Source organism: Camellia sinensis, chromosome 2 (assembly GCF_055761805.1).
Source record: "Camellia sinensis isolate YWXY chromosome 2, ASM5576180v1, whole genome shotgun sequence".
Lineage (NCBI taxonomy): Eukaryota > Viridiplantae > Streptophyta > Magnoliopsida > Ericales > Theaceae > Camellia > Camellia sinensis.
Genome location: NC_138962.1, coordinates 24,858,993 through 24,874,433, shown reverse-complemented (window position 1 = coordinate 24,874,433; position 15,441 = coordinate 24,858,993). Strand labels below are relative to the sequence as shown.

The following is a 15,441-nucleotide window of genomic DNA, read 5'->3' as shown; positions in this document are numbered from 1 at the left end:
TTAACCTTTTGACAAAACTTTTAAGAGCATGTTGACTCCTAGTCCATGATAAATAATTTTAATAATTAAATTTTCTTAGGGATGAACTAGGTTAAAACAAACCAAGGTCCAAAATTTTTACAAGCAATGTAAAATGATTGCTACAACAATATAAGTAAATAAAACTTGCTACTACAAATTGGTAAACAAACCAACTACATCTCAAGCAAACATGCTTCAAACATTTAAATAAAATAGCCAATCCATAAGGGTTCTATTTAGTCTAAAAGCCTTTTCATGCTTAGATATTCCTATTCAACACAAAAGTTAGTAGTTCAAACATTTTTGTTTTTACATCCCAAATACTATTCATTTGGTTTTATATTTGTTTTTCGCATTGGTATCCCTACAAAGAAAGTTAGTAGCAAACCACAACAAAATACAAACAAATAATCTAAAAAATTTAATAAATTAAATGAAACCATCTAGCCAACTTTTAATTATATAAGTAACCAATGCATTAAAATGCCAATTAAATTAAAACTTTAAAATAAAGTTCTATACTCATGGGTTATGAATGAAATTAATTCATAATAAACATTTAAACTATTATCTCCAAATAAATAAGTTAAATTCAAAGTTAATGCACCCAATTAAATAATTCAGATTAATGCACCTAATTAAATAATTCACATGAATGCACCCACTTAGATAATTTAGATTAATGCTCCTAATTAAATAATTCACATTAATGCACCCAATTAGATAATTTAGATTAATGCACCCAATTAAATAATTCACATTAATCATGTACACAATTCAAAAAAAAAAAAAAAAATTCTATAACTCCAAAATACATTAAATTATGTAATCTAGTCTAGAAAATAATAAGCATGTAACAAATTAAAACTAGAATAGAATTAGCATGTCAAAATTGCAACATCCATAAATTATATTTTATAACCTTAAAATTCATGCAAATTATGATAGAGAATTCTAACTAAACTAAGCAATTAGAGAGTACCATTGCATAATTTACAATCATTGAAATAGTGAGCAATTCCGCAACAATTCCTAGTAACATTATACAAAGCTAACCTAATTGTCTATATAAATCTATTCGATCAATTTCATAGAAAATATATAAAAAGTCTATTTTAAGCTTGTTGTTCAAATTGTGAAATCAAATAAATAGATTTATGAAGAAATCAAATTACATACCAAGAGCATATGCTGATAATTACAATTAAATTTCAACAGAAATACACAAAACAATAAAAGGGTAAAAAGACGAAACCGAAGCCTGCACGGAAGCAGTTTCCTTAAAACAGATTTTGCCGCCTCACGGGTCGAGTGCTTGAGGAACCCCAACGTCTGTCTCCCAAGATACGACGGTCAAAACCAGCTACGGCAGAAGCACTTTCTGTCTAACTTAGTGAACAAGAACAGTGACAGCACTCTCTCAATGTAGGAACTTCCTGGCAAACTGACTTGTAAAATGGAAGTAAAAATTTCTATATTGAAACTTGATAGGAGGGTCTCAATTTATACATGTAAAGGGGAGAAAGAAGAGCCTCCAGCCTTTAAGGCTGGTCATTAAAACACCAAGCATCCATAGCCCCTTTCCAAAAATATGAAAGTTTGGATGTCCAAAGGATTCACACCTTTTAGCCAAGAAAAATGATTTAAATACTCTTTAAAATCATATTCATGAATCTAACATCATGAGGCAATTTCTTGGCAATTTCTTATTCAAAACCCAATAGTTTTTTGGCTCACTTGGACCTAACACAATAAAAGGTTGGGACCCACTTTAATATTTAATTAAAGTCACCAAAAATCATTTTTTCCAACAATTAGAGGCCATTTAGGGCTTGTTTTAATTCATTTAATTAGGTTCTGCTTTGAATACTTTGCCTATTATGTTGTACGTCCTTATGGCTTTGCTTGTTTAGGCCTTATACATCAAGCCATTTGAGTTGATAGCTTTTCTTTGCTTGGTTTTCCATTAAGAGTCTCATTTTAATAATCAATCTTGCATAATCATTTCTACAACCTCCCCCTTTTCTTCTTTTCTTTTGCTTGAGGGTTATTTCAAATGATTGATTGTTATTCAATGCATGAAAAAGAGACCTATGCTCAATGGCTTAACCTCTACGGAGGTTCATCGTCAAGGCGTAGTCTCCCTTTTATGCTATGAATCACTTCTTGTTTGATATTTCTTCTCATTTAGTGGACTTAAACATCACCGTAGACAAATCAATTAAGAGAATGGAAAGGATTAATAAAATTGGTTTAAAATGAATCAAACTGACATAAGGAAAATGTTTAGATGATTGGACTTGGCCGGACATTATGCCAAGTCCATCACTCCGAGAATTGTCACTTATCAATCCATGATACGTTGATGAGGTTTGGAGTGTGTCTACTTTCCTCTTTGAGCCTTCATGATAGGAGGGAGAGGTGGTGGTTTTCCATTACACTTATTCAATTTTTTCCAAACATGCTTGGGATCATCAAGTAATCAACATGCTATCGTTGATGGTTTCGGACTCGAATTTGTTCTTCTCTTGAGTTTAACATGACAGAGAAGAGCAGAAGGGACAAACAGGGCCTAGAAAGGCTCTGTCTATACTATTCTCACCTCAGAGCACAAAATCTTTTTTTGGCATAAAATTAGGGCACGACCGACTGCTCTTGGACCTGGCGGGGTCTTATTTGGGACCTGCCGGCCCCCAATGTGGTAAACAGTGAATTCTGGCAGAAACAGAAGGTAGTGGTTGAGGGTGAAACAGAGCAAGTCTGGGCAAACAAAGTAGTTTCTGGACACTGTGCATGCGATCGTTGAGCCTCATTATTGCTTATATTAGATATTGTAATTGTAAATTATTATTGTTGTAGACAATTATTGTTGTAATTTTATTGTTGTAATTAGTATTGTTATAATTCATTCAAATATGTAATAACTAGTTAGTTCATTAAGCTAAGTAGTCTCCATTTGAAGTTGTAATAGTTAGGTAATCCGGATACTCGGACACCCATTCGGACCCTCTTGCATGAGGGCAAAATTGTAATAAGTGTGTATGTCTTCCAACCCCCATTTCTTTCTCCCTTTTATTTCTCCGCTTATGATGGTAGCATAGAGCATCATATTTACTTAGCATTCTCCATGACTTGCATCCATTTTTCTTGCATGCATAAAAGTTCGGCTCATCATACTAACCAATATCAAATTCAAATTCATTATTTGAAGGCATGTGTTTATCACATGCCTGGAATTGATTCACATGTCATGCTAGTAGCCAAGCCTATTAATTGCATGATTGTATGTGTCACATTAGTCATACTGCATTATTAGGAGCATTCATGTTTTCTAATTATTTTGCTTGGCTTGGCTTGGCTTGGCTTGGAGTACTAGGTAAACACTTATTGCTTTAGCACATTGCATTGAGTGTTTATGTTGCCATATCGAGCATATTCCATGAGGTTAAGTGCTTATTTGATCTCTTGAATGCCTGTGGATGACGGCCTTCTTACTTAAATTGGAATAATTTGATTAAATGTAAATACGAGCTCGCTTTTCAAGTGACATGTATTCAAAACAATTTTTGAAAAAACAAACATGAAATCAAATTATTCCAATTTTGCGAATTGGTCTATACTTGTGTGCAACACAAAGTAAAATTAGCAATAATAAATTGGAATAAGAGCATATAATGTAAATAAAAATCACATCATGATTAATAGAGGCCGATCTTTGATCGGTTGAGTGGGGTGCTCAATTCATGACCTTCCCCTCTCATATCTAAGTCTCGAGCTAAGGTGATGACGGACTAATGGCCTTTGGCATGAGTCACAGGTTTCCTAAATTTTTCAAAAATATTTAGGTGGCGACTCTGTAATCTGGCAAAGCAGTCCGTTTTTGGCATTTTAATTCAAAATCGATTTTCCAAAAAGAAATTGTTGGATTTGGACTCTTCTGTGTTTATCTATTTCACATTGCCTTTGTGAAATCTGATTCAGAACTACGGAAGTCCGAACTGTAGGACTAATCGTATCTAAAAGGAGCACGAAAAGCAAGCTACAATATGCTAAATCAAATGCATTCCTTACCAATCCAAACTACTATGTCTTCTACCACTTGCACTGAGTCTATTCCCGCACAATAAGCACTAGAGCACTACCACATGCCCATAATCATCCACCACCACCACTAGTGGCAGTGGCGGTGTCCAAATACAACAAGTGCATAGACTGCCTCGTTTCATACCTTAAGTATGTGAAGTTAGGTTACCACCTTCTGATGACGCATCTGTTGACTCTATTTCTAGTCCCTCTCATGGCTTTTGTAGTCATCATCTAAGCTTCAGATAAGGACTATAATGACATTCAACAAATGAACGTCCACCTCCAGTTCAATTTTTTCAGCATTATCATCTTTTCTACTCTTCTCATGTTCGGCTCCATTGTCTACATCATGATAAACCAACCCAGGTCCATTTACCTCATTGACTACTCCTGCTACCACTAGCTAGAATGCCTCTGAGCCGCATCTCATAGGTTCATAGAGCATTCTCGCCTCACAGGCAACTTTGATGAGTCGTCGCTCAAGTTCCAATGCAAGATCCTTGAGCACTCCAACCTTGGCGAGGAGACCTGCTGTCATGACCCAAACCTACCCTTAAAAGTTTAAGCCATGACTGGCCTGCCCTTAGGCCTCAAAACAAAAATATCCAAAACATTTTAGGCAATAACGGGGTCTAAAGCGAAAGTAAGTAAAAATTAGAACGTCCATTGAGTGTGCTTATATGCTAGGATTCTTAAAGCATCATGCCATATCTAGAATATCCACATACATGATCCATATACACACAAGTCCACACCATGTAATTATGTACAAAGAGATAACCATCTGTAGACATCCTATTTTTGGCCACTGTAACAAGTCCGCGGGGAACCTCGCTATAGTTCGGACTCTCGATTTGTGTCGGTTCTTAATCTTGAACCAAAGAGTCCAAATCCGGCAAATCGTTTTGAGAAACAGGTTTTTTGAAAAGAAGTGCCAAACATGGACTACTTTGCCAGATACAGAGTCGCCACCTAAATATTTTTAAATGGGGAAATTTAGGAAACCCTGACTCGGTGCCGAAGGCCACGTATCCGTCATCACCAAAGTTGCCTCGGCTCGGGAACTTGGGTACGATCGGGGAAGGTCAGCTATGAGCACCCCCTCTCGCCCGGTCTGAAGACCGGCCTCTACTAACCGTGATATCCAATTTTGAAAACGTTATGTGTTCTTAAACCGGTTACTAGCCTAGAATTACTATGTTGTGCGCGCAGCAAACAAGTATAGACCAAATCGCCCAAATTGGAACAAAACATTTCATGTTTGTTTTAAAAATGGTTTGCTACTCGCAAGTAGGCTAAAATGCGGATTTTGCCACCCTCAAGTGGGCTTTTTAGAAAAGATGATTTTGCCACTATCTAGTGGGCTTAAAACTCACAATTTTAATGCTTTATTCCAATTTAGGTAATTCAACCTCCATCCACAAGCATTCAAGCAGTTATATTACATAAGCAGCTAGCCTCATGGTAATCATGCTATCATGGCAACGTTCACACGCATGCGATATGCTAAAACATAAAAGCTTACCTAGTACTCCATGCTAAAACAGTAAACTAGTTAGCAAAATGTGCATGTCCTAGTTCATGTTAAATTGCCTAATGCAACACATACAAGATGCAATTTAGATAGGCTCGGTTAACCTAAGCATGGCATATGTAATGCGATCAATTATCACATATTCGATTTGTAAATTGAAGTACAAATGCAGTTAGCGTGATGTACCGAGCCTAATACATGCAGTACAAATGCATGAATGCACGCATGCATAGCATAAGGTATGCTGAATTTAAACATGCCCTAATCTACCATCGTAAGCAGGTAAATAAAAGGGAAGGAAGACGTGAGGTTGGAAGACATACACACACTCACACACACTTATTACAGATTTGCCCTCACTCGGAGGGCCCAAATAAATATTACAGTCCCAAATAATAAACAAATAAAATTATTACAGAATTTCTAATTAATTAAAAGAAAGGATGCAAAAGAAAGAAGAGGGTGGCCACAGCCTCTGCCTCGGGGTGCGCAGATGATGCATGCTCGGAACTCGGCTCGCCCGAAAAAACCCGTACCGTACCCCTGCCACTTCTGTTTGTACTGCCTTATCTCTCTGAAAATTGCCAAAGTCCTGGAGCAGGTTCCTTACACACTGCAGAGCACCACCAGCCAGACAGAATTCCTACCGGCACTCCAGAATTTCCATCGGCTGTTGAATTGATAGTCGGCACTTAAAAAAATGCCGGCCGGCACTGAATTCTGCCGGTCGGCAGAAACTTCCTGCAGAGACAGTTTTGACAGCAAACAGAGAATAGACAGTGCATGGCATGGGGCTTTCAGGCACATGTAAGCATGGTCATACTTCCTATCATGTTTTGAACTCAAGGAAGCATGTCCCTCGATCCTCGAACCATCAATGGTGCATGGTGATTCAAAGAATCAAATTTGCCATTTGATATAAAGATGCATGCAACAAACAAAATGAAAACCGAAGCCTTATCAAGTTGGAGTCAAAGGCCCGGTGACCGGGAATCGAGGCACATTACATCACTTGAAGTATGAATGTTCCTTGATTCCCACACTTGGTTTGACACCCCAAACCAAGTAAATGCAATGCATGTTATGCAAACATGGCTCAAAATGCAACATGATACCAAGATGTAAGGCACAACAAGCATTATGCAACCAACATGACAAATGTGCAATGCCAAGCATACAAGGTGCAAATATGATGCAAACATGGACCAATTTGACAATGGGATTAATATACTACAAGGCTTAATGAAGTAACCATGCAACAAATATGAAACAAGCATGCAATGGGGCCTAGAACCATAAAGGGGCAGACCTTAAACCATTCCAAAACAGCGGCCAAAAGATGTCTAAAAGGTGGACCAATACTCATGCTAACAAGCAAACTAAAGGTCCCAAGGTTAAGGCATAAAAAAAGAGACATTTTTTCCCCACCAACATGACTACTCATGGCATGACTAAAACAAGTAAGGACAGACCTTTTACATGCAGAATGGGACTCCAAAGCCTCCTAACATGGTAGCTAAAATGACTCCAAAAGAGTGTATGCACCAAGGCTCAAATGTAGGCATAAGAGGGTACACCCTCAAGGCATAAAAGAGGTCATGTATGCACACATACAAACATGATTCTTGGACTAAAATGTGGTCCTAAATGATGTTAAATCATGAGGGTGATCACAACCATGCATGCTAGAGGTCAACATGCTCAAAGCTTTCAAGCCAAAATACATAGCACCTATAACAAACATGTCAAGCATGACCAAATGGATAACCAACAGACTTTAAGCATGGAAAAACAATACTAAAAGCTTCATGGAACTAAGCCAACACACACAAGAATCATGGCCTAATCATGAGATGCACTTCTAAGCAAAATGGAGCAATACAAAGCAAGTACTACAAGCATACAAGGAGGCACAAATCCGGCCAAAAATAGAGGTTACATATGACCTAAAACACCTAAAAAAATTCTGAAATGAGGCCAAGAATGATCAAGCACACATGCTACCCTTTTAAGCCCAAAAAGCAAGGAAACAAAACAATGAAGGGAGAGGGGTGTCCCTCCCCTATGCAAGACTTCAAACCACCTTTTTTAACACTGAAAATCAACTGGTTTTTAGTGGTGAAAGGACCAAAACACAGAAGTGAACAAAGCCTTACCAAAGAGGCACCAAAATGGACCAAACAAGGCCTAGAAGGGTGAGTTTGCACTCAAACCACAAAACAACCTTAATGAAAGTTCTAAAGCATGAAAATACAAGCCCTTTTTATGTTATACACAAGAGCTAAAACAGCAAGCAAGATAGGTAAAAAACTATTGCAAGTTTGGGGAATATAAAACAAGATGCTCACCCTTGAAGAACCCTTGAAGAACAAATGGTCTAGCCCTCTTCTTTTGATCAAAACCAGTCCAAAAACTCAAGAATCAACCCCCCAAGTTCCTCAATCTTGGAGTAAGGTGTAATAGTGTGTGTAATGGTGCAAAAGTAAGGTAAAAACCACCTTTAGGCCAAGGAAACACACACAAAGGAGGAGAGAAAGGGAGATATAGAGATAGAGTGTATCTATATCTCAAAGCTCTGGTTTTTGGTTCCAAAATTCTATCCTAGATCAAAGAGGAAGACCCTTCCTCTTATAAGACTCCCTCTTGCAAAGCTTATACAACAAGCTTGCTTAGAGAGAGATCCCTCCATACACGTGTATGGAGGGAGGCAGAGTTGGTGCCAGCTATCACAGCTGGCACAAAATATCTCCATAAAGTGGATGAACAGTGGTCGGCTACCCAAAAAAGTTGTTTCGACAAAAAAAGGTGCCGACCGGCAACAAACTATGCCGACCGGCAATAAAATGTGCCGACCGGCAACAAATAGTGCCGATGGAAGCAAAAGACCAGCCGGTGACCTCTAGCCACTGCCGGTGGTGTGTGGGGATGCCTTACAAGGCCTACCCTGCCTCTCCAAGGCAAAACACAAGTGTTTGGTGTGAAACCAGACACTAAACAGTCAAGTTCGGAGATCCTGAGGCAAGGCGCGCGAGCCGAGACTTCCGGGAACTCCAAACGAACACAAACACGGATAATCACCGAGTGTTCCAAGCGGTGACATCCAAGTCTTGAGGACGGTCAAAAATGGGGTGTCTACAGCCACCCTTAAGACTTAGGCGCTTTATTCCAAACACCCGATAATGAAAGTTATACTGTGCAATCTTTTGAATTCACAGCAAAGAAATTTGAATTCAAGCTCTAATCCCAAACCTTGCACCCCATTTTGGCCAAATTATTTTAGACCTTAAAACCCTCATTTCAAAATATTTTTCCAAATGCTTCTACGATGTTCCCAGGTTCGCATTTCATGTAAAACATTGCACTTTCAGTAAACCGAGTAAGGACAAAGTGGAGATACATGGAATGGAGGTGAACTCTTTGGAAAATATTTAAAACATCTTATTTATAAGTTTGGAGTTGAAGAAAATAAGAAGGGAGGGAAGAAAACTAGTTGGGGAAGAAGTTGGGCATCAATTCGTTAGAATAAAAATGAGGAGTCTTGACTAAAATAGGCATATCTCTTTGTACACTTAGAATTTAGATATGAGGCTACCACCATTGGAAAGTAGACTTCTGGGGCTTCAATTTAGACTCAAGAGTCACTAACACCGAGTCCAGATAAGGGAGATATGCCTATTTGAAGTAAGGCCTGAAGTGCAGCTTTTTAGACCCGGCCGGGTCCATTTAGAACCGGCCGTGCCTCATTGAGGCCCGGCCAGGCATCAATGAAAAATTTTCTAGACTTTCTTTTTAGGCCGGGCCATGCATCTTTGGGCCCGGCCGTGGGTTTTGGGGCTCGGCCGGGTCTAAATGGCGGTTGTGGGAGCCGAATAAATAGAAGAGTCGAAAGGTGCATATCCCAGAAATCAGGTATTATTCGGCTCCATATTGCGTGACTAGGATGCCGAATACGTTAGGAAGGCCGAATAGCCGGAGATCAGTAGCTCCGAATAAATAAAAGGGGAATGGGATAAAAGTAGGCTCAGGCCCCGAGGCCCAAAAAGCAAGTATAAATACAAGAACCACAGATTTAGAAAGGTATGTAAGAATCACTTCACTTAACTTAGTAAAGAAGCTATCCTGAGTGTTTGAACTAACTTGTCCTTCGGAGAGCTAATTCTGGCACCCCCGACCGGAGTGTTTGTATCTTTTCAAGTGACTAGCCGAGGATCACTAGTGTCTCCCAGGATTTGAAGAGTATTTCCAAACCACTTCCCCACAATTGGCGCCGTCTGTGGGAATACTCAAATACATCCACGGCAGGCGTGACTGAAGACCCTCCGATAGCCACTGACGAGACCACACAGGAAGATGACCTCACTCTAGCAAACTCGCTTGGACCAAAAACCATCGCAGCAAGACTTACCTTGGACCTCTGCTCATCTTTAAACCCAACGCAAAAGACAATACAAGCGACCGTAGCACAAGCTGGGCAAACCAAACAGAGGTTGGACAACATCATCGCTGAGAACGAACGCCTTCGTCGTGATCTGGCCTCGGAAATAGCAAAATCCAAACAACTAGTGCGCCAGGTTTCTGAGCGACCCCCGAGGGCAGATGATCGACGATCTTGAGCCTGACAGCACGAAACTGACGGCCGCTATGCCTCAACTAATCATCTTGAGGAGTTGGCAAAGGACGAACGTCTCCAACAATGCATCCGGAGGAGTGCGATGAAAACACCTGCCCTTTCGAAGGATGCATTTCCGCTTGACACCGTCCACATGATATACAGCCTGCCAGCAGCCCGGCCGTGCATGCGATCCAATCATATCCAGGCCCCCAACAGCAACTCACGCCAGCAAAGCGGGTCTGAGAAACGCCAAGTATCACCTTTGACAACTGTGATTTGATTGGCTTAACACTCCCTCACATCGATCCATTGGTTGTTGAGCTACGCGTAAACCGCTTCACCGTCGAACACGTTCTTATTGACCAGGGCAGTACTTCGGAGGTTATGTATTACAAAACCTTCATCAAGCTCGGATTCAACGAGTCAGACCTGACTCCGGCTCCTTATCCACTATTCGGCTTCAATGCCAATCTAGAGTACCCATTAGGAAAGATCATCTTACCCGTTCGAGCAGGTTCCAGAATGGTGGATGTGGAATTCTTGGTCGTCAAGCTGCCATCGCCGTACAATCTCATCATGGGGTGACTGTGGTTGCATACCTTACAGATCGTCCCAAGCACCTATCATCAACTGCTATGTTTCCCAACAAAACACGACATTGAGCAAAATCCGCGGCTCCTAGAAATCGGCACAAGCATGTTATCTCCTTCCCGCCAAAACGCCAAAGGAACTGCAAGTAAACTCCATTGAGGTGGCGAATAGGGAGATCCTTGATGATGTTGGGTGGCACCCAAATGAGAAGGCCACGGAAGGTTTAGACCGAGTTGACATCGATGGAAGCCCAGACAAGTTCTTCATGATCGCTGCCTCTCTGAATCAGGCCGACAGGCAGCAGATGACCTCTTTTTTGCTCAACAACCTCGACGTCTTTGCGTGGACTCCGTACGAAATGTCGGGAATAGATCCGTCAGTTACACAGCATCATCTGAATGTCGATCCCAAATGTAAGCCGATCATTCAGAAAGGCCGGCGATCAGCCGCAGAGCACGCTGCCGCCGTTGTTGAGGAGGTAGACAAACTGCTTGATGCCGGGGCAATTAGAGAAGTCACTTACCCTACGTGGCTCTCTAATACAATGGTAGCGAAGAAGAAAAATGGGACTTGACGAGTGTGCGTCGATTTCATAGATCTGAACAAAGCTTGCCCCAAAGACTGTTTTCCTCTACCTAGAATCGACCAGCTTGTCGATACGACGGCACGCCATCAACGCATGAGCTTCCTCGATGCCTACAAAGGCTACCATCAAATCTCCATGCATCCAGATGACCAGGAAAAAATTGCATTCCTCACCCCAAGAGGATCCTACTGCTACAAAGTTATGCCTTTTGGGCTGAAGAATGCAGGGGCAACCTACCAAAGACTGGTCACCGCCATGTTCAAAGAGCAACTCGGCCACACTATGGAAGTATACATCGATGATATGGTGGTCAAGTCCGAAGAAGAACAGAATCATATATCCGATCTAGAAAAGACATTCAGCATCTTACGCAAATATAGAATGAAACTGAACGCTTCCAAGTGTGCATTCGGAATCAGCTCTGGCAAATTCTTGGGTTACATCGTCAGTCACCGAGGAATCAAAGCCAACCTGAGGCAAGTCACAGCAATCTTGGAACTCGGCTCCCCCCGTTCAGTAAAAGAAGTCCAAAAGTTGATGGGGATGGCCGGTGCACTCAACAGGTTCATTAGTCGGTTTACAGATCGCTGCCGACAATTCTTTCAGACACTGCGGCAGGGTAAGGCTTTTGAATGGTCTGCCGAATGCGAAACAGCTTTCAACGGACTCAAGACCTACCTCTGCTCAGTACCTCTCTTGACAACACTTGCCGCTGGTGACCCGCTCATTCTATATCTGGCAGTTTCCGATAGGGCCGTCAGCACCGTACTGCTAAAAGAGGAAGAGGGGGAGCAACATCCAGTGTATTATGTGAGCAAGGCAATGGTTGATGCCGAAACATGCTACCTTCCACTGGAAAAACTAATCTTAGTCCTAGTCATGGCAGCAAGAAAACTGATACATTACTTCCAGGGACATAGCATTGGGGTGCTAACAGATTATCCCCTCCGATCAGTACTACGGAGTGCAGAAGCATCAGGACGTGTTTCAAAATGGGCTCTTGAACTCGGCCAATACGACATTCAATTTTTACCTAAAACCGCAATCAAGGGGCAGGTGTTGGCCGACTTTGTTGCCGAATTCACCGGCGAGCATGCCAACCTCAAACCTGACGATGTTCGACCAAAGCCGAACTGGAGAATTTATGTCAGGGATATTTGGAAATTATGCTGTGATGGATCGTCTAACCAAAGGGGCAGCGGTGCCAGAGTTGTAATCATGCCTCCAAACGGCGCAGTAATTGAGCAGGCCGTCAAGCTTGGCTTCGAAGCATCAAATAACGAAGCCGAATACGAAGCCCTTCTAGCCGGTCTGCGGAATGCGCACCTTCTCAGCGCTTAGCGTCTGCTTGTGTTTTATGATTCAAAATTGGTAATCAGTCAGCTAAAGGGGGAGTACGCGGCAAGAAACGATCGTATGGCGGCCTATATGAAAACGGCCAATTCTTTGCTGGAAAAATTTGACCATCACGAACTGAACCAAATAACACGCGACTAGAACACACACGCGAATGCCTTGGCGTGTCTAGCCTCTGCCATCAATTCTGAGATCAAACGAACCATCGAAGTAGGTTTCATCCTGGAGCCGAGTATTGGCCCTTCAGAGGAAATCCATGTCAACGTTATAGAATCCACACCAAGCTGGATGGACCCCATTGCTGCATTCCTCTCTTCTGAACGACTCCCAGAGGACAAAAAAGAAGCACACAAGCTGCGAAATAAAGCCCTGCGATACTTCTGGATCCGCAAGGAGGGCTTCATAAAAAGTCCCTCTCTGGTCCATATTTGGAATGCGTGCACCCCGACAAAATGGAGGAGCTTCTGACAGAGATACATGAGGGCAGTTGTGGTGCCCATTCTGGCGAACGCTCCCTGGCCCATCGAGCTATAACACAGGGGTATTATTGGCCGACAATGAGAGCTGACGCAGAGAGTTATGTAAAAAAATACGAACAGTGCCAAAAGTTCTCCCCATTAACCCATCTGCCTGTCGAAGGGTTGAACTCTATCACCAGCCCCTGGCCGTTTGCTCAGTGGGGACTTGATATCATAGGACCATTGCCGAGGGCCCCAGGGAACAAGCGATTCTTAATCATCGTGACAGATTATTTCACAAAATGGGTCGAAGCGGAGGCTTTAACAAATATACGAGATGCCGACATTAAACGCTTTGTATGGAGAAACATCACAACATGATTCGGCATTCTGAGAGCTCTCATCTCAGACAATGGCACCCAGTTCGATTGTGGCGTATATCGAGAGTTATGCAGCAAATATGGCATTCGGCCTTACTTTTCTACACCGGCCAACCCCCAAAGCAATGGTCAAGCCGAAGCCTTTAACAAATCCATCTTGGACGGCATCAAAAAGAGGCTGGAAAAAGCTAAAGGCAAATGGGTCGAAGAATTATCGAGTGTATTGTGGGCTCACCGTACTACGCCAAGGAGATCCACTGGAGAAATGCCGTTTGCTCTATGCTTTGGAACCCAGGCAATCTTACCCCTGGAAATCGGCCTCCCAACTCTGAAAACGCAAGTTTTTGATACGGGCCGAAACAACATGATGCTTGCCCTGGATCTGATTCTAATCGAAGAACGAATAGACCGCGCCCTGGCATCCATGGCACGGTATCAGTAGCAGCTCACCAAGTCGTATAATCAGCGAGTTTAGTTGCGCTGATACACGCCAGGAGAGTTGGTCCTAAGGAAGGTACTTCCAGCCGATCGGAGACTGGCCGATGGAAAATTGGGTCCAAACTAGGATGGCCCCTATCAAATAGAATCCATCGCAGGAACAGAGGCATACCGGCTCTCAGACATGTCAGGAAGAAGCCTGCCACGACCTTGGAATTCAACACATTTACGTAAATTCTATCATTGACCCAACTTGTGGGCTTGATACTTGTACATATTCCACCGTTGCAATACAAAGCTTCTCGTTTTCTCAAGCTAGCTTCCAAGCCTTTATGGACTGATTGAGCCTTCTAAGGCCAAAATAAAGTCTCCGGATTCGGAGCGCCTTTCATGGATATCACGATTGGCCAAAATAAAGTCTCCGGATTCGGAGCCCCTTTTGGTGCATGACACCTTAGGGCCAATTAAGTCTCCAGATTCGGAGCGCCTTTCGTAGATATCTCGATTGGCCAAAATAAAGTCTCCGGATTCGGAGTCCCTTTTGGTGCATGACACCTTAGGGCCGATTAAGTCTCCGGATTCGGAGCACCTTTCGTGGATATCACGATTGACCAAATTAAAGTCTCTGGATTCGGAGGCCCTTTTGGTGCATGACACCTTAGGGCCGATTAAGTCTCCGGATTCGGAGCGCCTTTCGTGGATATCACGATTGGCCAAAATAAAGTCTCCGGATTCAGAGCCCCTTTTGGTGCATGACACCTTAGAGCCGATTAAGTCTCCGGATTCGGAGCGCCCTTCATGGATATCACGATTGGCCAAATTAAACTCTCCGGATTCGGAGCCCCTTTTGGTACATAACATCTTAGGGCCGATTAAGCCTCTTAAGGCTGATTAAGACACCGGATTCGGAGCGCCTTTTGGTGCATGACACTTTAGGGCCGATTAAGTCTCCGAATTCGGAGCGCCCTTCGTGGATATCACAATTGGCCAAATTAAAGTCTCCGGATTCGAAGCCCCTTTTGGTGCATAACATCTTAGGGCCGATTAAGCCTCCTAAGGCCGACTAAGACTCCAGATTCGGATTGCCTTTTGGCGCATGACATCTTATGGCTGATTAAGCCTCTTAAGGCCGATTAAGACTTCGAATTTGGAGCGCCCTTCGTAGGTATCACGATTGGCCAAAATAGTCTCCGAATTCGGAGCCTTTGTGAGAGATGCATTCGGACCACTTCACTGGCCGAATAAATATTCACTGAGAATTGTTCTTAATTCGAGTCGGTCAATGCATGTTTAAACATTTGCACCATGCAACACAAAACTTGCCAGTAAGTTGAAATAATACGTTTAATTAAGCACATAACATTTCAAGACCAAATACG

The 15,441-nt window shown here is 42.2% G+C and overlaps 1 pseudogene; it reads left to right on the top strand.

Moving 5' to 3' along the window:
* LOC114285726 (3-ketoacyl-CoA synthase 4-like) overlaps positions 1–15,441 on the top strand; it is a 69,676-nt pseudogene that overhangs the window by 31,625 nt on the left and 22,610 nt on the right.